Here is a 24,516-nt window from a genome sequence, read left to right as displayed (position 1 = left end):
GCCACTAACCGAGCTTCTAAGCAACGACGTTTCGGCCCACTTAGTGCTTAGTGTCATCACTGCCGGTTAAGGAAAGTTTTTAGCTGAAATCACGGGAAACACTTTTTTCACCCTTTCAGAACTGTTAAAAAAACTCGTCGACCGAGAAAAACGGTCTCGATCGAGCTTCCTGACATCGCCTCTAAAGCCCAGGAAAGTCGCAGTTTCGAATCGCGTAGCGATGCCTAATCGCGCCCACTCTGCACTGAGCAACAAAATGGCGGCGCCCGTCATCGTGAAATGGAAGAGACAAAAACCCTGAGCGTATACCTTGTTTAACGGCTCTATAAATAACTTCATACGGTTTTCTTTCAAAATAATTTTTTTTCAGCGTGTTAACACCCGCACCGGCCGTGTCTTCGCGTCGCTCAACGCACACACGTATATACGGTATATGTGTTCGATCTACACGTGGCTCGCACTGACATCACATCGGCGGCCATTGTGAAGAACCCTGCTGCCGCGCCAACCTGCTGCAGGATACAGTATATCACAGGAGCGCTTTTGTTTTTCTCGGGAACACAGGAAAGAATAACAGTGATGAATGTTAGATACTTATTCAGTGTCCGGAAGCCGCCGAAATGTAAATTCCACGAGTGGGGATCACGAAAAGCATTTAGCCATAGAAAGAAGGAACCGGGGGGGAGGGGGGAGACAAACTCGGCAAAAAATTTAGACAGACACCGTGCACGCGGGAAAGCTCGTAATCGCTCACAGAAACACGTCCACGCAAAGTGCAAATCGTAGCTGCTCGAGCCTTACTCAAGCCGATTGACACTTTACAAACGCCCGTAGAGTTTAGCAATCAATCGAGCTCCTTATCGCTCTGAAAGATTAAAAAAAAATGCTTTAGACCCAGCCGGCCCCGTCGGCGTTATTCATATATTTCAATACGCCCGATCAGCTTGGCGTGTATGATGAGTTATCAGTTGCCCTTTTTTCAATTGTCACTTATCTTTAGTGCACAGCATAGCAACAAATTTCAAAGGTGAGCGAAAAAAAAGAAACGGCGTTCAGAAGGCGAAGATAAAAACAGAAATTTAAGTTGTTTTGTTTTTATCTTTTTGCTAGGGAAGTGCGTGCGCCGGTTGCTGACTCGAAGAATTTCACTTCTTATCAATCATACATCGCTCGCTTGAGTCTGCCCGCTATGCCGTCGATATTCCTTTTTCTTTTCTTTTTTGTTTTTCATTCTGGTCAGATGTTTTTTTTTTTTTTTTATTAGCTTTTTCGCCGTGAAACGCGAACCGAAACGTTCAGCCGCGGTCGCACTATTAATACATCATTAAAAAAACACTGTGAGACAGTAGAGAAGTTTAGTATGGTGCCTGGAGCGAGTCTCCGACTGGTGTGTTTAGCGTCCTATGCTGCCCTATACATCAAAAGTGGTCTCTAAGTGGCAACAAATGACGTCATAAAAACCGGAGTGTCATGCTGTCGGATGTCCCGATCCTGGCGGTTGGTCGTACAAATGCTAACAAGAAGCTGAGAGTAGCACGAGCGACCGCGAGTGTCGCTGTCGTCACGGCGTCCCAACTCCTGGCTGCCGAAGCTTCCGTGGTCTGTCAAACCGGAGAGCGACCTGCGGCAGAACAGGCGTCTGCCTCATACACCTCAGCTGCTGGCACGCCGCCAGGATCGCGACCAGCGACAGCGTGACACGTCTATGACGTCGTCAGGCCGAAATCGAGGAACCACTTTTTTGGTCGCGGTAAATACACCAGAGACGCCTTCCAGGCACCATAGGTTTAGGGAACTGTTTTAGCACATACGATACGGTATACGATGGGCCCTCCGGTACGAACTGCGCATGCGCGAGTCGTCTGCGGTAGCGCATGCGCAGCTCGTACCGGAGAGCCCATCCTACAGTATCGGATATGCGAAAACGGTTCCCTAAAACTCTCTCAGCGTCTGGGCCGTGTTTCTTCCTTGTCCGACGGTTTCGTCCCATTGGTCATGCAGGAACTGTCTGCAAACATGTTCGAAACACGCACATAGATCTGCATGAAGTGAACATGCTTCGAAGATGCTCGAGGTGTGGCAGCAGGTAATTATGTCATCCCGTCTGTGGCAGCGATCACCCTGTCTTTTGTACAGGTTGTACGAGCGGTGCGACTGTGGCGTTACGGATGGACGGAGGTTCCGAGGATTTATCGTGGAGAAAAGTCGCATGATGCGCGCCTGCTATTTCACAAAACCTCCACACATCCGTTGAAAAGAAGAATGACTGGAAGCACCATCTATTCGAGGAGAACCGATAGGGGGTAATATTATTGCGAAAAACTTGGGGGACACTTAAGCTTCGCCTTTAAGAGCGGAACGCGAGAGCGTTATCGGGCCCCGTAAGCAAAGCCTTCTATTGTGTAAACCCGTGCTCGTTGCCAGGCCTTGCAAGCGTGTGTGCGCGGTCTACTCGGTATCGTCACCTGTCACCTTACGTAAGACGTGGCTGTGACGGCATGACCCTATCGACCCGCTAAATGTAACGGGAACATTTTCCCACCAAATTTAGCGGGTATATTCCGTAATGCAACGCGCGCAGCTACGTGCACCGTCACACGTGGCTGCGCGCGTCGCATTATGGGATTTTTTAGTCTCGCCGACGCCGGATTTTCTGCGAAATGAGCTTCTAAACGCTATCGGATTAATAGTTAGAACGCCACGTGAAGCGTGCTACATCTGCTTTAAAAAAAATTAATTAACGTTTTCGAGATTTCTTTTTATTTAAATTCTTATACCGCTGCCAGGCGGGCGCATGAAGGACCTTCAGAACGAACTCCTTTAAACCGGGGCGACACTGGTTACACCATCATACAAAAGACAGTCTGCAAAACACGCGCCACCGCAGTATCCGTGGTTCGAATGCCGCGGCGTGCTGAGTTTTCTCCTCGAACTCATTGCCACGCGGCATTCAAAGCACGGATCTCGTGGTGACTCGCGTTCGAATCTGTTTGCAGACTGTCCTTTGCATGACGTATAAGCAGCGTGACCCCGGCTTTAAAGAATCGGCGATTTATCTCGCGGTCTTGCACTTATCGGCGTGCGCTATAGTTCGCCGACCCTTCTAAAGGGATGCTGAACCGAAATTTTGAGCTCACGAAACGAGCCTGGAGCGATAAGCGGGACGCTGAAAATCCCCAAAACATCGCTCATACAGCGAGCGATATCTCTAACAGATGACCGTAATTTCGGAAAAGAAGTGAGCGACTGAACACGGCCGACAAGGCCGACGAAATATGTGACGTCATGATTCTCATTCCCTCTTCTCCTCGCTTCGTCCCGTCGAGCTGGTAAACCGAAGAGAAGAGGAGAAAAGCGAGGCCGCTTTCCCTCATTCTCAACTGTTCAAAGACAATCGTGACGTCACATTCCTCGCTTGTTCGCGACCTTTTTTTCCAAAAATACGGCCACCCGTCTGAGCTATCGATTGATGAGCAATGTTTTCGAGATCGCAGCGTCCCGTTCAACGCTTCTGCGGCCTTATTTTGGATGATCTAAATTTCGGTTCTCACCATCCCTTTAAAGGGGTTGGTTCGGAAGGCATTTAGCGTGCCCGTCGGACAGCGGTAATAATTTCTTCTGAAATTTTATCACACCTACTTGCGCCAGTGACGCTTTTGGTGGCAAACTTTACCAGGGCGTAAACCACCCGAGTTTCCAGACCTGTGCGTATAGTTTATCTAAGCACCGTGGTTATTGTCTCATCTTGGTCCAAGCAAGGCCAAAGCCTGGAAGACTAACAAACGCATACGCACGAACTAAAGTCGTAAAGTCACGGAGAACACTCTCTGGGCTTCATTGGATGAGCCGGCGGATGAGCCCCCATACAGACTTTGGCGAACATCATGACATTGCACTTTCGGCGCTCCCCCACGGTATACGATGCGCTACAGACCCTCGCCTCGTACCGTCGGCTGCACTCGAACTTGAGGCGAAACGAAGTGTAGCACCTTAGCCTCCTCTATATTGGCAAAGCCTGGCAGCTCGACGATGGAGTAAAAAGTGCCCGGTAGCAGATTTGGAGCGCGAGGATTTGGTAGCACAGAGCATCAAAGAGCCATTTCTCGGGAAACCTGGACGTCAGCGCACAGGTTATGCAGCGGCGAGGACCCGAAACACACTGGATCGCTCGGGAGAAGTGTATTTCGGCGTCTCGCCGCAGCGGGGCGCCAGTCACGTGGCTCTCCTCTCGTCCGTTGTCTGCCGCTCCACCTTTTCCGCTTCGGCGGCCGCTTCTCGTGGCGATCTGCCAGGCTTTGTCAGTATATAGGAGGTTATATGGTAGAACACGTGTCCGAACATAAATCCGAGAATCAGACGGAAATGAGAGCGTGCCAAAATGATTACGAGGAAACTTGTATCCGCAAACACAGACGAACACGAAGAAGAGAACGCGGAGAAGCAAAACATTATTCAGGGCTTTGAGGTGACGGTGAGCTCGAACAGGCCGGCTTATAACATTGGTAGTCAGCGAAAGGATGAGAACGGCGGCAAGGTCTTTCAGTTGTTCCCGCCTCCAGCGCAGGCGTCTTACCTTCGATAACGCTTCGGTGTTTCGAGGGCCTCGAGCCTGCAGGCGCAGCCAAAGCACGGCGGAAAACAACGAGCGCGGGCTGGAGACTAAGCATTCTAAAGAGACGCCCCGCCATTCTCATGTTGTAAGTCGTTTTTTTTTTTTTTTATATTCATGTTGTTACTTTTTCAAAATTCCTCGTCTTGGGTCTGTGAAAATTGTCCCTCTCTGCTATTTTTTGTAAAGCGAGCTACACGAAAGTGATCCACCGCATAGAATTTATAATATGCTTTCGACAGGAAGCACACATTAAGAAATTATTTTTCTTCCTTTTTTTTTTTTTTTTGAGAATACCGTGCGGCGATTGGCGCACGATCCAACTGCAGTCAAATGTTGGGGTTAAATCTATCCGTTTTTTGTCAATGGAGCAAGCAGCGCGCTGTTTGGCCAAACAGTCGACCCATCTTCAAAAAGGCAGAGATTATATTGGGAAGGGCAGATACCGAATAACCACGAAAATTTTAGAAGCCAATGCAATTAAAAAGGGAGGTACGAAATACGTCAACCAAACGTCGTTGGAAAAACATTCTTACAAGACAAGGCAAAAAGATTGCATTTTTAGATACGAGTTGATTAGCCACCCCGTGATGATGTTCGGTGTCGCTGATTTTGTTTTTTTTATTAAAGCTCACTTGAGCGTCAGCGCCTCGTCCTGTCTGCACTTCTACCTTGTACCTGTTTTCTTGTGCGCTGTTTGACCTTCTTGTCAATATGCACCAACTACCCCACATCGCCACCCTAATCCATTTCTTGCATTGCTAGAGCATTACATTTTACGTCTCCTGTCTTTCAAACGCAAATCGTTTGACAAATGTCTACAGTGAAAAAGACTTTCTCGAGAAAGGGTCCGTTCGAACAATATTTGGTACATGACGTAAAAAACAATTATCCAAATATTTACTTGAACAGTATGTTCCTGGCCATGTCCGTGCGGCATCCCCCGACAAACATGAAACTAGAAATTGACTACATTCACCTCGGAATCACCTGCGACCGCAGAGATAAAATTCGTTCCGCATGGCGAGACGATCTCTACCGAGCCCCTGCAGTCTTTTCCATATGCATTTCGCGCGGGTCTGAGCTCAAACACAAAAGCAACCGCGGCAGGCGCCGACAAACACACCACACCATATTTGCGTTACAAGAAGCACGCGAAACGCTATGTCGCACCTGCCCGTCGTGTCCTCGTACGAGACGCCATACAATACAAAAACAAAACATAAAAAAACGGCTAAGCGACTTCAAGAAGTTCTACCGAGATTATTATTATTCCACCTCCTCGTCGATAAATCGGCTCATCTTTCGTGTTTCTTTTTTTTTTATATATATATCGCGGATTGTTTATTACATTTATCGTCGTACACGCGGAGTTTGATTCCTTGTTGGATAGAACGTGAGACTGCCGCGAGAACGTCTCGATAGCACGCAGGGAATGAATACAGCGAAGCTAAACAAACCAAACAACGTGACGGCGTCGAGAGAAAGGCGGGGGGGGGGGGGGGGGGGGGGGGGGGAGAGATTCGACTACTTTTGCGTGACCTTAACCCTTAAATCCTCCAAGACCTATCTATCACTCTGTCCGTCGAGACCAAATAGGCGCAGCAAGAATATAACGATCGCGCTTAATCAAAAAGATAAATATGATTATTATTATTCTCATCCTTTTGTTTTCGGGGTTCCTTCTCCGCCCTTGTCCGTGCCTGTGTGAGTGTGAGGGACGCTGCACGTTCATTGCTTATTCTGATTGCATTTGCCTTTCACGTTTTAGCTGATTCTCTCAAGACTAATTATGCTTTTTTTTTCTCTTTTTTTTTGGTTAGTTGAAGAATTCGCTGAGCCATGTGCAAATGCCGCGAGGGGTCAACACGACTCTCTCCTCCACTCTTTCTAGTTTTCGCTATTTTCTTGTATATTCGCTGTTCGGAACATTTTGCATTTAATAATGAAAAAAAGGATAGAGAAACAAACAGGTTCAATACGGAACCGATACTTAACAGCGCAAGCACCTTCACTAAGGCGAGGGGGGGATATCGGTAATATACGGTGGTACAGGTTACGTAATGACAAGCGTTTTGGGGCCCTCCCCGGTCAGTTCGTGATCGCCCGCCGAATGAACCTCCGTGGCCTCTGGGTCTGCGCACGCTAAGCGGCTTCGCGTCGCCGGTTAATGCGATTCTCCGCAACCCCTTTCCGCTTTGTGTGACAGTTTTGAACACCTGCATGTGACCCCGCGAAGTGCATTTCGTGTTAGGGCTGAGTTTCTAAGTTTTTTGGGCGACCTCCCTTTGGGCGCCAACTTTGTGCACCATTGCAATTGAAAACTTTTTTTTTTTTACTTTATATCTCGCACATTATGGTGGTTAACTGTGCAGTCCTAACTTTAGTTTGAGATTATGACTAAGTTCACGAGCTTTCCGCTAATAATTGTAGGTTTGGCGCCAGCAAAACAAAAAGGCGCGCGGAACGTCGGATATTGTGGGTCGTTCTAGCAGAGAGCTGCGAATTGATTAAGGGGGCAGGAACTATGGTTATATCGGAGAGCCTTTAGCGCGCGCTTCTTCCAATATCCGGGGTGACTTTGCGTGACGTGCTAGGAAAGAACGCCTTTTTTTTTAATTTGAGAATTGGACGCCGTGAAAGATTGAGCCGCCAAATCTGATTAGAAAAGGTTTTTAATGAGGCTGCGCTTTCATGTTGCGTCGTGATCCCGGGTTAGGGAATTCAGTGGTAGGGGGCGACGGCATCGGCGTATCGGTTCGTCTACCGCGGAAGCCATTGCCACAAAATCGAAATTTAACGCTGACCACAAAAAGGTCAATGACCGCTCGGGCGCGAAACCTTGTGCATTTTGTTTTTCCACTTGCCAGGTTTCATTCAACAATTCTTTCCCGGGAAAAAGATATTGTCGTCAGAATTCTAATTAGATTTACTTAAATAAAGCTTAAAAAATGGCACCCCTGCCACACCGGAAAATTTCATGCAATTTCGATCGAGTGAAATGATCTGATCGACCGATCAGTGTGCGTCACTCCTGTAGCCGAATGTCACTCGACGGAAATCCATTAAGTTTCGCGTTGTAAAAAGGGTGTTATTGCACGTCCAGTAACCATGCATGCTTCATGAATGCTATATCCTGATTTTATGTGACTTCAATTGTATTTGATGTATTTATCCATTTACGTGTTTTTAATTGCGTTTTTTCTGTTTTTTTTTTTTTCTCTGTACTTTCTTGTTCTTTCTTTCAACTCTAGTCCAATTTCCCCGCACAAAAAAAAACCAGTGTCATTCAGCTAGGTGAACCTCATCGTCTTCCAACTATTTTTCCCCTTCATAGACGTCTCTTTTATTTAGCTTGCAGTTAATTGTAATCAATAGTTCGAGCTCGTTTTCCTAATTTAAATCAAGCAGGAAGCGGCGTGATGATCGCCGTAATTGGAAACCACTTCTTTCCTTTGACCATTTGTATATATATATATATGTAAGAAGAAGGAGATACCATTAGAATGTATTGAAACATTACTATAAGCAAATCAAGAAAAAATCTACGAGACAAACTGTTTGAAGCCGAGTTCAACGTCGCCGTCCATTCTTCAGCACAGCGCCATCAGTTGGTCCATACAAAATTTACATCCGGAATTCGAAAGAAGAAAAAAAGAGAATCACCGTAAAACAAGTGGATAAGTGTTCGATGACGACGCAGTGAAATGAACGGAATGGAATGTGCTGTGCTTTGGTCCTATGGGGAAACCGTGGATGCATGCACACACCCGAATCGTCCGAACGGAGAGGAAGGTCAAAGATGCCCAACTCCGAGACGAAAAACTATACTTTGTATATTTGCGTGCGATCGCAATAAAGCAGACAATATACCTCTAACAGCGCGTACGACAATGATGCCCCCAAGCTCGAATCTCGCGGCCAGAGAATGCATTAGCGAGGCACCTAGAGGTCAATCCGTGCGCTTTTCGATGTCCAAATAAAAAAATAAAAAAATGGCCACAGGTCGTATACCAAAAACTCGTGGTCATGTTTATTTCAAGTACTATTTTTTTATTTTTTTTTTATAGAAGCGTCTCGCGCTCTCTCTACGGTCGTCTGCTTCGCAAACGGCCTGTTCGTCTGCTATGTTCTCTTTGCATTTGATACGTCGTCTGCTTCAGTTTTTTGAGGGATGGTTGGTAAGTTTGCGAATGGAACATCTTGACGAGCAATATAGTAACGCACGATCGTTTTACTCGTGCGCATTTATTTGTTTCCTTCGACATCGCTTTTCGCGAGCGTGTGGGCGTTTTCTTGTTTTCGTTTGTGCGAGAGCTTCTTCTACGTGCGTATCGAAGAGCAAAATAGACAGAGATACACATGGTAGAACGGTAAGGATAGAAAGGGCTGTAGGATGTACTCGTATACGCCACGAGCGTGGGAAAATTCAGGTTGCACAATGGAAAGGACGGACTTTTTTTTTGTTCGTCTCTTCTTCTTTTGTGTAGTTCTGAGCTCAGTTATGTCGGTCTGTTTCGTTTTGTACGTCTTTGTTTCTTCTTTACTTTATACTCCCGTCAAGTCCGTACATGTGTGTATGCACGTTCTTCCGTTGTCAGGGCTGACCGACCGGTGCAATATGGCCGCACGCTTTATTGTACCATTATTTTCTGGACGGGTGTTCGTGTATGTTTGTGCAAGCGCGTGTTTCCCGGTGCGCGCACAATACGCGAAGCTCCGACTCGGTTCAGACACGTTGTTATTACATCGGTCAAAACGGAGAAGACAAAAGATGGCGGAGAAGGAGAATACAAAGAGGAAGAGAGGGGGGAAGGGGTTTAGACGGCGATGCAGTATAATGTCGAGCGGCTCGTTAAATTGTCGAAATGAGAGGGTGGACAGGCGCGAGTTGTGCGTTCGCTTCTGTCTGTGCCGCGTCGCTTGTGTTCTGTGTAATGTGTAGGCCGGGTATTCGAAGGTATGCGTCGTCACTGAAAAAAAAAAAAAAAAAAGAACAGCTCGATAACAAAAAAAAGTAAATAAAGAGAGCGAACGGGAACTGCACAATATATTGCGGCTGCTCAGTTCTTTGGTGTAAACTCGGTTCATACGGCTCTTTTGTTTTAGAAACTAGAGGGCTAGGTTTTTGTCTGTTTCCGACAGTTTTTTTTGTTTTTTTCTTTTGGTACAGTTGGATGATTGTGCCTGGGCGCGAAAACACCAGACAAACGAGGGTCTGGGAACGGCGGACGCCGTTTAAAAGGAAACAAACTAAAAAAAAAAGCCCTGCATATGTTTTTTTTTTGTTTACATGTCAGGAAAGCAAGTGGTGGAGAAATTAATTCTGTCACGAGGAAACTTATTGAGGAGCCTGAGCCCTCCGAAATATTCGTTGATGAGCTTAGGTCAAAATAATAAAACAAGTTAATCATTTTTGTTTTATTTTTTATACAAATGTGTGCCTCTTTTTGCAAACAGATCGTGTTACTATTCTCAAAGCAGTTAGAACTTTGTTTTTTTGTTTCATCGTTTGAAAAGTGATGTTATAGCTACGGATATGACGTAGTTATTTAATATTGTTCCTTTTGTCAGTCTTCCGAAATACTATGGCCCAAAAATCCGCACTAAAGTAAAAAAATAAAAAAAGCTTTGACGAGACGCACAATTTTTTACCAAAGAAGTTAGTCGCCGCGGCGTTCATTCTTATGAATCGTGACTCTCTCTCTCTTTCCCGGCAACTAAGAATTCAATTTTATCGCTACCCGAAAACAAACACTACAAGACCCAAATCACGCACACACGAACACACAAGCACACACACATACAAATGCAAACCAAACTTACGACAACATTTAAATGCGGGCCTAACGTCGCACGAAACAATTACTCTAGGAAGAGAGCTTCTGCTCACGCAAATGTATTATTCAAACAAGAAAAAAAAAAGTGTCTTATTCTAGGTGCACACCGGAATAACAATGACTATAATAATAATAAAAAATAGAGTATTTGCGAGCATGGTGAACCATGTATAAAAAGGGCCTCGGGGAAACGCATTCGTAATATATCGTACACATCGTGAAGTCGTTTCTTCGTATTATTTAGAAGGATCGCATCGGGAATTGCGAGTACGATCCGTTCGCTCGCCATGGCGGCCCCGCTTTTCAAAAGAACACGGAATAGCTTTCTTGCGAGGGCTGCCATTGCGGCCCGCCGAATGCATTTACTTTCTCCACCCAAAGCCAGTTCAAACACACTATACGAGGGCGCGCGCACGCGCTCTTCATAATTGTAAGAGGGCAACGATTCTCCGAAGTGTAGACGCCACTATAAACAACGGGCGGCCTCCCAAAAAAAAAATATATGGTGAGGCTTTTACTTTTCATCAATCGATGCCGCAGAGTCAACAATCGTAACGGCCGCTTTCGGTCAGATAGGAGTGCATGGTCTTAAGGAAGCGGAACGGGAGAAGGGGGCAAGGCGACTGAAAGCTTTCAAATGTATTAACAGTGTCTAGTATTATACTACATACAACCGGGACCCTCGAATGTATATACGTATCGCTCTGCGCTATAAAGGTTTCGGTTCGTCGCGGCGACTGCGTTGTTGCGCGTATCATCTAAATACGGAACCTGATGACCCGTGCCCGTGTTTAATGTTTGCGCGACCGGTGAGTGTGTTTGTGTTTGCTGGTAAGGTACGCCCTTGTGTACATTTCGTTCGTTGTCGTTTTTCTTTTTTTTTTTTTTTTTTTTTTTAGGTGTGGCGTGTGCTCGCGCATCGATTTGGTCAATCACGAACGTCGCCTGTTTGTTCGCGTTATCGTCTACGCTAAAAAACCGATACTTCTTTTTAAGAGAGGTAATTACGCGGTTAAGCCTAAACCAGTAAGTGCTTTAGGGTATACGGGCTAGGTTTACGGCAATCGTTACGGCCCTTTGCAAGGAAAGAACAACGCCCACAAAATATACTAATGTTTTACTTTTTACGAATTAGGCCGGCAAGTATACGTAAGTTATTTCCTTAGTCTAACAAAGAGTATATATTGAAAATATACCTTCAGACTCTACGCCTTCGTCGAACAGACTATAGGTCGATACGGGCAGCGCGTTGCTCGAGCATGAAGTGAGCTAGAGGCACATTTAAAGTACACACATTGAGAATTTAAGGTAGGCTGCACTAAAAAAAAGAAAACCCATAAATAAACAATTTTAATATACTTTTACAGTTACAAGCGCGAGACTAGCGTAAATTTGTTTAGTTGCTTTTGGAAAAAAAAAAAAAAGGAGTTTTCGGTTGCAGGAAACAAACTTAATTAAAAGCTTCCCGCGAACGGAAGCGTGTTTCGCCAGTAAGACATGCGAAACTCCCCCGCATGTCTTACCGTTACCGGCGAAAAACGTAAGAAATCAAAATTTCGTTTTCTTTTTTTGGTTTGTTAATATAGCGACACTATCGAGCAGGAGATCAAACTATAGGGGGCGCTTTATCGAGGTTGTTGTCAACACAGCCCGGTGTTTACTAGCAGAGCATAGCAAAGAAATTGAACCTCGCCGAGCACGTTCTGGGCACGAGCGCTTCGCTCTGACCAGTGCTTTAGTCGCACGAGGAGCGGTCTTGGAATCGTCATCTTCGATTTCTCGGCTCAAAAACAAACAAGAAAATACGGTTCGTTGTACCTAAAGCCTAAGCGTACCTCAAAAGGCGTGACTCTTCCATCTCCTCCCTAACAGTCGGAGCATATACTGGGTTGCTAACCTGTCACCGAATAAAGGTAGAAATAGGATTTCAGCTCTTTTCTTGCTCTCGTGCCTCTCGTGTGTTTTGCGTGCAGTCTCCATTGTATGTTACCTCGAATTATCCGGTCCTGCCAATCGTGTCAGCACAGGTGCACTACTGGACATTCGGGGTATAATTAATCCAGGACGAGCAACAGCGAGGCTTTCTTTATTTTCTTTTTTTTTTTTTTCGCAGTCACTATTTTTTTATATAAATATTTCATGCGAAGCAGAAGGACAGACAAAACATATATACCCGCACGAGCTACTTTCCAGTGAAATGAGTTTCGGGTGTAAATTCTCGCGTGACCGTTACCGCGTTCGGCTGCTGAACTAACACGCTCATACACGGCTACCGTGCGAAAACAAAAAGAAAAGAAATCAAACGAAAGATGTTTCACAAAGTTACAGATAAAACAAGGACGACACTAGACTATTTAAATTTCTGACTCTCACGCACAAGCCCCGTACACGCGTCGCTAAGCGGCAAGTTGACGGAGCTTCCACACCAATAAACCATTAACCTCGATGGGTCATCTGCATAATACTCAGGTATACCAACCAGACAAACAAGCTGGCTTCGACGGGTAGCGCCATCTCGCGCGGAGTTTTCGTAAGTCCGAAGTGTCGTGGCCGTACACACTGCTACTACATCCTACAAAGGACCGTCAATACAGACACCAGAGAGTCTTAGGGAACCGTTTCTGCACGTCCGATACGGTATACAATGGGCCTTCTGGTACGAACTGCGCATGCGCGAGGCTTTTGGAGTTGCAGACGTAATAGAGAGCGCAAAAATGGATCCCTAAAACTCTCTATTATGTCTCCAGCCAACACCGTGTTCTTTGAATGATATATATGGGCAGTCCGACTGCGGCTTTATAGCTACATTGACCAGAGACAGAAGCTCGGTTCGGCAGGTAGCGCCATCTCACGCGGAATTTTCGCAACTCTGAGACGGCCCGCGGTCGCAATCACTGGACCCGATCTCAAGATTGAACGTTCCCGAGTGCCTTGCCGAACTGTGAAGCTATTGCACTCGTGCCCGATCGTTTGGTGGCACGGCCATGCCCATAGTTGCGCTTCTTGTCCACCAGTGGCGCTCACTATGGCAGCCGACCGAGGCGTCTCCTAGTCACCGTGCTGGGACTATTTGAAACTCCAAAGTTCGTCCCCCTTGCTCTGTTTCACGTTTCGGCCGGCAGGTAGTGTCTGTTTCTGCTGCACACTTGGATAGGTGGCGCGAGTCACCGCCCCATTCAAAGGGAACAGTCACCATGCATTCATGTACCCATCTATCCATCCATCCGCTTGGTTAGGTAGTAGCTCCGCGCTTCTCTCTTTCACGTCTTTTCCGCTTGGTGGCGTCACCTCCTTTGCAGTCGCAAATGAAGTCGCGGACAAAGGAAACTACAGTCACTGCCACCTCAAGAAACAGGCCGTGGAGTCACTTACTGTACGTGTTTACGTTTTTTGCTGCGCGGTTCATTCTTCTGCGTTTTAATCAGCTAATTCCGGAATCTTATCCGGGCACCATGAACACGTGACTGCGATTTAATCTATCCCGTCACAAGACTCACAACCCTACATTCGAAACGTCTCCGCCATGTTTCCACGAAACTGTTCTTCTCTTGTCCGATGGATGAGTAACCCGTTGCAATGGTCCCAATTCAGTCGGTACTTATGATCCTATTAGCAGTACCCCTACACTACCCCTGCAGCAACACTGAATGGACTAATGAAAGTAGTCGTTTCCTTGTTTGCAGATAAGTCGCGAGTTCGACGTTTTTTCGTGACCAACGTTATTAAACGTTTCTTGGTCGCAAATCGTTGCGTCCGCAACAGATTTCTCGGTATTATGTGCTAGATATTTGTGAAAACACAGCGCACAAGCGCTCCAACAATCCAAAGAATATTTCCAACTCAATACCTTCTGAAATGAGTGATAAGGCACAGGCGAGGCTGGTTTACGTTCATGATAGAAGACAACCCTGAGAAGGGGGAAACAAGAAGGACAAACAAATTGAGGCTTCGTCGTGTTTGTCCTTGTTTCGCCTATCTCAGGGTTGTCTTAAATCATTAATACATTCGGTCATAAAATAAAAAAAAGAATGTATATTAGAATTGCTGTAACGCAACATTTATAGCCTCCGAAACACTGAACATAAGCTGATTTCAAAGTACTTTGAAAGCATATAGAGGTGGGAATTGAAATAACTCACGTGACTTCTTTGTGACGTCAAATTTTTCTGCGTTGGGCATTTGTAAATCCCACTTATAAAAGTCACCCCTTCGCGCTTCTTACAAGAAAAAAACAAAACACATTCTTTCTTTAGAGCGTCGACTGCGTGACGGTGCAGTTCTTGGCAAAGAAATGGAGCCGCACAGCCGCAGAATAAACTGAGAGGCCGCTTTTGAACCCGCGGAATGGGCATTATGACCCGTGTCGGTTATCGTTACTTCTAGAAGAAAGGTATCGGGACACTTTACTTCTTTAGCGTCGGTGTTGACTTTTTTTTTTTTTTTCGTCAAATAGAAAATTTGCGAAAAGATAACTAAATATGTATATTTATTATTAGCTTGTTGCCTTCGCAACATAGCCCAACCATTTCTAACAAAAAAAAAGCACAAAAAGAACGGAATATTTGTTTTATTTTTTTTTAATATGAGAAAAAGGATATAACGGCGTTTTCTACATTGTCCCCAATTTGCCAGAAAATTTGCTAAACACATCAACAAAACATCGCTGAAATAGTGTGCCAAATATTAGGTGACATTTTTTTTCTCTCGCAAAGTTAATTTATTTACAATTTTGGTTTTTACTGTATTTTTCAAACTGAAACTCTCCACTGGCAGCAATGTAACAGTGACGACAGCTTTCCTAGGTTTCTACTTTCTAGGCCATAGGTAGCGCAAGCTACAGCGTGGTATTAAGTGTACAGCCATTGGCAGACAGGGGCTCAGTCTTAAATTTGAACTGTAGACTTTGTTCACAACTGATTTCAAGCAGTTCCATGGCGTCAAATGAATGCTTTGGAAGCTTGTTCCAATACCCGCGCACCTGCGAGAAACAAATTCTTGACATAGCCTATATTTTAGACCGTCTACTGGACTGGCAAGCCTGCCTGCCACTGACGTCACGGCATTAAAAAGTGAGGGCATATTTGAATCTTGAATTTATTTTTACTTGCACAGATTTCCAGTATAACTATTCTCAATTTCGCGATACCTAATAGCATACCGGAAAGGGTAAAGGCCGGTGATTTCAAAAATAAAAAGCCGGAGCACCGTTTATTGTTTTACGATTGGTTCCTGATTGATCTTATAGGGTGATTTTGCAACCTCATAGGTTGTTGAGCGATAATGAGGTGATCACAACGACCGTCAATATAGTGTGTGACGTAGTCAGGAGGAACACGCGCTATCGATTATCGATTGTAATGTTGTTGTTTTTTTGCAACTGAAATAAGTTGTCAAATAAGGCTAGTTAAGTAGATGAACATTATCACACGTACCGTACCAGCTTCGATAGCACCATGCCATGTTCGACACTCGAATGAGTTCAGTCCGAAAAAGAGCGCCAACCGGTCGTCCGCCACGGGTCTCAGACGCAGCATACATAGAATGGCAGATTCTGCATGACGCTGCTCGTTCCTTCAAATAAATGCCGTCTGTGGCGGGTCTTCTATCGCAAAAAGAAAAGAAGAAAAAAAAATGAAAGGAAACAAAAGTATTTCTCAAAGTTAGCCTTTGCGCGCAGACGGTCCCAGAGATAATAAAAAAATATTGATGATAACTTTAAGTGTTTGGACAGGTGGAACGTCAAACGTATTAACGAGAAGAAAGAAAGAAAAAAAAACAAAGCAGCCTGTTCGGGTGGAAATCATCGACCCCGAGGGCATAGGCAAAGAAAAAAAGATGTTTTGACTGGAAATAGAAGAGAAATGAATGAACGTCCGAACATGTATTAATGAGCGAAGGGCAGTCGGGTCGTACAGCTCTGTCGCCTGCCGTACGGCTCTATACACCATTCCACTATTTACAGATCCTCAGCCCAGCACGCGCAAGTCTTCACAAAGCGAGTAAATCACGCGCCAATCGCACGAAAACTGAAAATAGAACCGGCTGGAAGCTACGTGGTGCGAGCCACATCCGAATTCGAACCAAGCTTTAACTATCAATCCATCCATCCATCCGTTTGTTTCCTGACTTAACCAGCGTACAGTGGCAGTAGGCAGTGGTCAGAACACGATTTAGCCGGTAGACAGTGCACCGAGCACACGAAGCGAATCGTACATAGATGGATGAATACGGGCGAACTCGTTGAATAGGGCGGCGGCTAGCGCCACCTAGCCCGACTCCTAGCGAATAAATGACGGCACGGTAATGAGGATAGGAAGCACGTGACTGGGAGTCGCGAATACGATCGCGTCAAGATGTAAAACTTGGACGACATAGAATCAAATATCGCAGCGTCATCCCCACTTTAAACACCACAAAAAAAAAAAAAAAAGGACTCCGGCACGTTGCGGGTTTCCGTAGCGCTGTGATGGCAATCAGCTATTCCATTCGAACCACTGGTCGCACATTCCTAATGCAGGTACACTGCCTTCCATGTATCACTTTCGAATCCCACGTCCTTTTTCTTTAGGAACCCGTCGCTTCCGAGCCAACCCGCGCATATCATCGGCGCCTGGTGTTCAGACACGGTCGGCTGCGTTTTTGACGCATGTGTCGTCCACATGACGGATGGAAGCGGATTGATGGCAACTCTGACGAACTAAACAGCTTGCACACACCGCCAATGGGCTTTCTTTCTTTTCTTTTTGGTTCTTCCTATTGCTACGTAAACGTCGTTATAATAATAATAATAAAAAGAAAAGACAAGAGCAGCGTTACTTCTTCAAACTAGTGCGCTTTTCGAAGTACTTCGTGGAGTAATATTGAGGCCCGTAAACCGCGGAGAAAAAAGTAGCGTTCCATATATATACGAGGAGGGACCCAAAAGAAACCGAACTAAATTTTTTTGCACTTATTTATTCCCATTTCAAGTACAAACGTTCAATCTCCTTCAAAGTACTGTCCACTTGCACTAATACACTTGTCTAATCTTTTAATCCATGTGTCGAAACATTGTTTAAATTCATCTTTTGTGATGCTTGCCGGCGCCTCCGTCGTTTTTTTCTTCACCTCAGCAACGTCAGCAAAACGCTTTCCTTTCATTTCTCTTTTAATTCTAGGAAACAAACAAAAGTCGCACGTGGCAAGGTCGGGTGAGTATGGAGGGTGAGGAACAGGGGTCATACCATTTTTGGTCAAGAAGTGTCGTACAGACAAGGCAGTGTGAGCCGGGGCATTGTCATGATGGAAAAACCAGTCACCCGACTTCCACAAATCGGGCCGCTTCCGCCGCACACTGTTGCGCAATCTTTTCAAAACCTCCAAGTAAAAAGCCTGGTTAACTGTCTGACCCTGCGGAACAAACTCTGAATGGACGACTCCTTTCACATCGAAAAAACTAATCAGCATTGTTTTGATGTTTGATTTCACCTGACGAGCTTTCTTGGGGCCAGGCGAACCTGAAGTCTTCTACTGGCTTGATTGTTGCTTTGATTCAGGATCGTAACCATAGCACCAAGTTTCGTCAGCTGTAATAACTTTTGAAAAAAAGTTTGGGTCACTTCGGGACTCTTCTTTCAAAGCACAGCATGCTTCCACGCGACCTTGCTTTTGTTCAGCAGTCAGCAGTCGTGGCACGAATTTGGCAGCCACCCTTTTCATTCCCAAATCTTCTGTCAGAATTCGCTGCAATGAACTCCAACACACTCCCGACAGCTCCACAATGTCGTCGATGGTCCGTCGTCGATCTTCGTTGATGATTGCACGAATTTTTTCAACGTTTTCATGTGTTCGTGCCGTGGAAGGACGACCGGAACGAGGTTTGTCATCAATTGACATGTCGCCATTCTTGAAACGGGAAAACCACTCAAACACTTGAGCTTTCCCCATGGAATCGTCCTTGTACGCCGTTTTTAACAGTTCAATAGTTTCTGTTCCACTTTTTCCGAGCAAAAAACAGAATTTAACCGCCGCACGCTGTTCACAGAAATCAGACATTGCAAAAACGACGCCCACACGAAACACTTGTCACTATAAACCCAGCCGCAACTAGTCCTAACCTTCTTCGAGGACGGAATTAGGCCTAATGACTCAGCAATGTTCGCTCTATCAACTCCTGGCGGCAAAACGCGGTACTGCAAAAGCTCTGCTTAAAAAAGAATTAGTTCGGTTTCTTTTGGGTCCCCCCTCGTATATATATATACAAATTGACGCAACGTCTGCGCGCACGTGCGAGTGGCGAAACATCGTAACAGCCTGCTGCCACCGCAGGAACGCTAAGCGACGCTAGCGACGAAAGCGCCATCTATCGTCGAAGTCTGGAAGTCTAGGTTTATGTCCGTCCTAGACGTGTCTGTAGCAAAATTACCTCTCAAGAGATGGCACTCGACGTGCATATCCAAGAAGCCAGTCATATAGGACTCCATTCACAAATAGGTATGATTACGACGGTTTTTCGCCCCTAGATTTCTCGACGATACTGCTTCGTATTTGTGCGTGTGTGTTTGTGTTGGTCTGCTTGGGTCCGGTCTCCTAAAAAGATGCCAAAACGCTGAGGGTCACACGAAAAGTTGGAACAATAACACGAGGCAGACGAAGAGTAAACTGGCGAAGCAATGTGACAAGAAAATGATCACGCAACTCGAGAGCAATTAGCATATTCCTAAAACCCGTGTATGCGGAGACAAAGAAACGTCTGGAGCATTAGGATAATAAAGAGGACCGACAAACAAACGCAGAGTAGAAATAAGAGGAAAGTCTCTTCAAGGTCGTGTCAATAAATGAGGGTTCTAGCTCTTCTTTTTTCTTTTTACGTTTCCAACGAAAAAAATCGTTTTTTTGTTTTTGTTTTTGTAGTTTTGATTTTTGATGTCTCTTGGTCGTTACGGTCTGGGAACGCGAATATGCAACTTCTCCTCTCTCACGTGGCGCGGATGTTATTTTTTTATATAATTCTTCTCGTCGATGATTTGCATAATGGATTCGAAAATTATTGTCGCAATGGTCCCCGGCTTTCCACCTTTTCATTTATTTTTTCTGACTCTTTAGTTTTTTTGGTGTTTTTTTTTTTCGAAGCAACGCACACACTCTGCGTCGTGGCATTCATTTCGATATACGCCAATGCATTCGCGAAACACGGCGCCTTTATTATACAGCTCGGCTGCCATCAAACAAAATTACCCTCGACCCGAAGGTTGTAGCGAAAAAGAAAAAAAAAAAAAAATGCGAAAACAAAAAGCAATCATCATCAAATAATCGCGATATTAAGGAAACTTGGAAAATAAAATAAAATAAAATGATGAAGAGAGAGTGGGACGTTTATGAAGGGAAATCTCGAAATCGCAGCAAATAATAATTTCTTTCGTAGACGAAAACGTTTTCTTTTTGTTTTGTTTTTAGAAAGGGAGCATTCATATATTCATTAAAACTTGGGTTTGGGCTAGTTGGTCCATTACTGAATAAAAGGAAGCGCCTGTCCTGTCGTCCGTGTTTCTTTAATGTCCCCGTTTGTTCGCGATTTTTAACTTTTTATTCATATATTCTTTTTTCGTCTTACCGCGTGCTCGTGCTTTAATGGTTTATATCAGGTTTTCCCTTTGTACTGTTTGCAATTGTGTGCTCAACAAAGAAACGATTTTGGTCCAGCATGGAGATACTTAATCTAATTCTTCTAAACAATCAACACTGGCCGATTGGCACTGTCTCCTCTCTTTACTTTGCTGTGAAACTGTTCCTTTTCCTGACCCTTTACTTAGAGAAAGAATTATGACATTAATGTTATAATTCTTTGCCCTCTCGGACCCGTAAAGGCAGCGGCTGGACGCAATGTGGAGGAGAAAAAATATAATAAGAGTATAATGAAAATAAGTTAAAATGACAGCCAAAATGGGATTCAATTGAGTTTGTGCAAAGTTAAGCTTCTTTTTTTAATTTTTTTAAATACTTTTTTAGGTCGGCCTCAAAACTCCTAAGAACCTTGACCAAATCTGTCGTTATGAATGCCGCGTGGTCGCGAGTGTTTGTTGAAAACCGTCGCACTCGTCTCCACGCCTCGCGACTTCAACGGTCCGGGAAGCAAAGTAAAGTGAAGGCACAGAAAGAAAAAAAAAAGATGAAATACATTCTACCGAGATACAAAATACAAAAACAGTGCATTTCAGTTGCGGCTATATGGTGGTGCCCTTTGTGTCGAGGGAGCTCTGGGGGAAACGTGTTCTTTGTGTTACCTCGTATAATGAAATGTCGAGAGCGAAAGCTCGAGCTACAATATCATGAAAGTTTCTTGTATTTATGACTATCGTTTGCTATTTTCTTACGCCTCTTCAACTTTGGAGTTTATTGCTTTTTTGTCACAGCTAGCAAACCTGACTGAGCGTGAATCAGTCTTCGATGTTCGTCGTAGAGAATTCTGGAAGGTTCCCCATTTCCGTACAAATTATGCACTGCAGTCTCTTGCTCATAATCTACCTACATTGCTTAACAACATTGTAATGAACCGCATCGATATTCATTGTATAACTAAGAAAACATTGCGTACTTTTTTGTGTTGTTAAATTAAGAAAAAAAAATGTTCTCTAATGTCGGTGATTTTAAAATTTTTATTGGAACATTTTAAATTGTTTGATTTGAATATTGTAAGAAATATTTTGGATTGTTTAAATATGATTGTGTTCCCTGTACATGCAAGGGCACCGGACCCAGTCAAGCTAGCTTCTGTTAGCTTTTTGTCCGGTGTCCTCGGCATAATGTTGCTGAAATAAAGTTCTAAGTTCCAAGTTCAAAGAACCCAGAGATACGATGATTTCAATCCACACCTCCGCCCGTTTCGATCTAGATGAGCATCGTACTGGCGTGCGGTCGTGTACACGTCGCTACCGTGCGGTGCGCGTTAAAGACCGCAGTCCTACCGCGATGGCTAAATTTCGCAGCTACATCGGAGACTCCAGTCGCCACCTAGGGGCTGACTCACTTCACGCGGTCTAGACATATAGAGACCATTTCCTAAATATCAAGTGTATAACAATCTCAATATCAAAGTCATTCGATAAATACATCAAAGAAAAACAGTCAGTTTGACTGTTCTTATTTAATATCGTTCGAGTTTTTGTTTTTTCGAGTCGGTGCACTTAGTTGTAATCCCGGTTTAGAGCACCGGAAAATAACGAATATGATAGTGAATATTATATTATATTATATTATATTATATTATATTATATTATATTATATTATATCGTAACAGTTTCGCACTAATCCGCCATCGACAACCGTTTGTCGAATTCCGTGGAGGGAATGTGTTGCCGAGGACCGACGAACTTCGCCGGAAGCCACGCACAGAGCGAACGGCGCCAAACAAAATTCGTCGTTTTGTTTTTTTCGGAGCATATTTGTTTTGTACTGTTTAGCCCTTAAAGTTATCGCTATCGCCCTATCGCTATCGTGTGGAACACAGAACGCAAACGCAGAGTGATTACGTTCGCTCGTATACGCAACACAATGAATATTAGTTTTGAAAGAAAGGAGAGAAGCAGGAAGGGGAGGGGGGAGGGGACCACTATCGATGACGTCATCCGTAAGCCTTGTCTTCTAGGCGGTATTGGTATAGCGCGGTATCCCACAACTACACACGTAACGACTAGGAAAACGTGACTATTAAAGACGACGACGAGAAAGAAAAGAAAAAAAGGGGGGGGGGGGGGGGGAAGAGAAGCGAAAGTAAAAGATGCAAACTAGTTAATTAACAAAGCGCGAGGAGCATACACACCGAGCGAAGCCTCGGCAGCAAACAGCAATTAACTTTTGCTTTATGGATATACGAGGTCGACCCTGTCGGTTTTCAAACCTCCGGCAATGACTTTTACTTTTGGGCGCCCGCCGGGCGAAAGAATCTCTGGCCCGCGTTGGGATGAAGCCGACGTACAGACGCCGCGTCGGCCATATGCTACGCGTGCATACCCGGATGTCCATATAACATGCCCCCCCTCCCTTCTCCTTAGAGCCTCTAAAAAGAATAAAACGAAAACGGAAGGGTATACGCGAGGTTTTCGGCGCCACTGACCGCGGCGTAACAGCTTGAAGACGAGTTCGTATCGACGCGGTACACACGCGGCTGCGGATTTCTGGGGCTGCAGCCATTGGTAACATATATCACGAAAGTCGTTAACTTTGACGCCGCGCCTTTCTATCACTCGTCATATATTCTGCCGGTTTCTCGGTACGCGTATATTTCCGTTAGGATTATTCGAAATCGTTCCTTCTGCGCTCTGTGGCTGCGAGGGATGAGCATTTTAGCGTCGCTCTGTAGCCGATGAGACATCGATATTAGCCGATAGGACGACCGATAAGTCTTTTCAGACTCGGGCTAGGTGGCGCAAGCTACCGCTCGTTTCAAAGGGTAGAGCCATTAGCATCCAACCATCCATCCGTCCAACGCCGATCGAAGAACGAACCGCGAAGCAAAAAGTGAGAACTTAACAAACCTAGTCTTTTTTTGTTCATTAACTTGTCGGTGACCGAGGTGGTTGAAGAAAGAGGTGTCTGGGCGAAACCAGCCAACGTGTCACAAGCTTGCTCAGGCTTCCCGCACCTCGCGGCAGGGTTGAGAAGCCTTCGCGGTCGCGCCGTCGCGCGACCTTGTAGACGCGTGCGCAAATAAGGACGGTTCCTCGATTGGCTCTCATCGGTCCCTTACGTTCCACGCCACCTCGCGGCGTTTGTCCGAGATCTGGGCGACCTTTCGCCAGACTTGTTCCGTGGCGAAACGGTGGAGCTCAGTCACCTCTTGCTTCTTCCACCGTGTGAGTGACTGTATAGCAGGCTATTTATAAACTGCATAAACTTCTTCTTATGGCTCCTACGAAGAAAGAAATATAGACAAGCACATGGAGCTATATGTGACCTGGTGTACTCTGAAACGTGATACTTAAAGAGCATAGTCCGTGGGCATGCCCGACGGGGTTGCGACGTACCTCTTCGCATCAAAGCCGGAGAAAATGGGGAAACTCCTGATGGTGTACCCACGACGTACGTAAAGCTTCTCGAACCTGGAGTCCCCAAAAACTTAAGAAACGTGTACCATGATTTGAGCATCGTATAATCTCTCGGCAGGCGATTAGATTACGGGAGATATTAAACCACTCCCTGCGTTCCTTCAGCTCTCAGTGCTTGCATACAGCCACTGCCCGACCCCAAGTTTCGATGTAACACGAAGGTTTCGACAAGATTGATCCGTCGACCGAATTCCGCGCGCCCAGACAAAAACAGCAAACAAACAAATATATTGTTGTTGCTGTCGTGCGTTTGTAAGGTTTATTTAACGTTTCGTTCGGTCGTAGGGTGACGTTCCACAGACGGTGGTTCCCTTCGTCCGGGTATACACGCCGCAGCGGGCAAGTATCTGAGACAACGCACTCTACCGAACCATAAACACATGCGGGAGGGCACGCGGACATGGAAAACGGCGCGGCGGACAACGTCCACCAACGCCACCAGCGCAAAACCATAAACCCAAATCGCAACTGAGCCAAAAAAAAACAAAAAAACGGGAATAATAAAACAAGAAAGGGGGCAGGTCCAGTCGGGTATTTCGTGAACGATCTTTGAACCTTGCACCACTAACGCGAAGTCAATGCGCGAGCGTGTGTGTGCGTAAGGAAACCATCAACGCAGGCGCACTAGGTAGAGTCCGGCAGGCCGGCCCGGCCGCGCGATTGATAAAAAATACCTCCTCCTCCTACACGCTGCGCTTCCTATATAACTCCGTTTACCCCGAAGCCGACAGTGCGGTGGGAACTACGACCCCGCCGGACCAATCACTCGCCTCCATTTCATCACGTGACCCAGCTTTCTTCGTGCGTGTGCGTGTACGAACGGGAGAACGTGATCACGTGACGAGAGATAGACATGGTTGGACGAACGCATTAGCTACCATCCCAGTGTCAGCTTCGGGGTGATCACAGCACACTCATCGAAATGCTGCTGCTGCTATTGCGGTTGTGGTGAGCGGTGAAGTATCCGAACGACGACGAGCAAAAA

Source organism: Ixodes scapularis, unplaced genomic scaffold (assembly GCF_016920785.2).
Source record: "Ixodes scapularis isolate PalLabHiFi unplaced genomic scaffold, ASM1692078v2 PGA_scaffold12__126_contigs__length_90152505, whole genome shotgun sequence".
Taxonomy (NCBI): Eukaryota; Metazoa; Arthropoda; class Arachnida; order Ixodida; family Ixodidae; genus Ixodes; species Ixodes scapularis.
Note: the sequence above shows the minus strand (reverse complement) of the source record.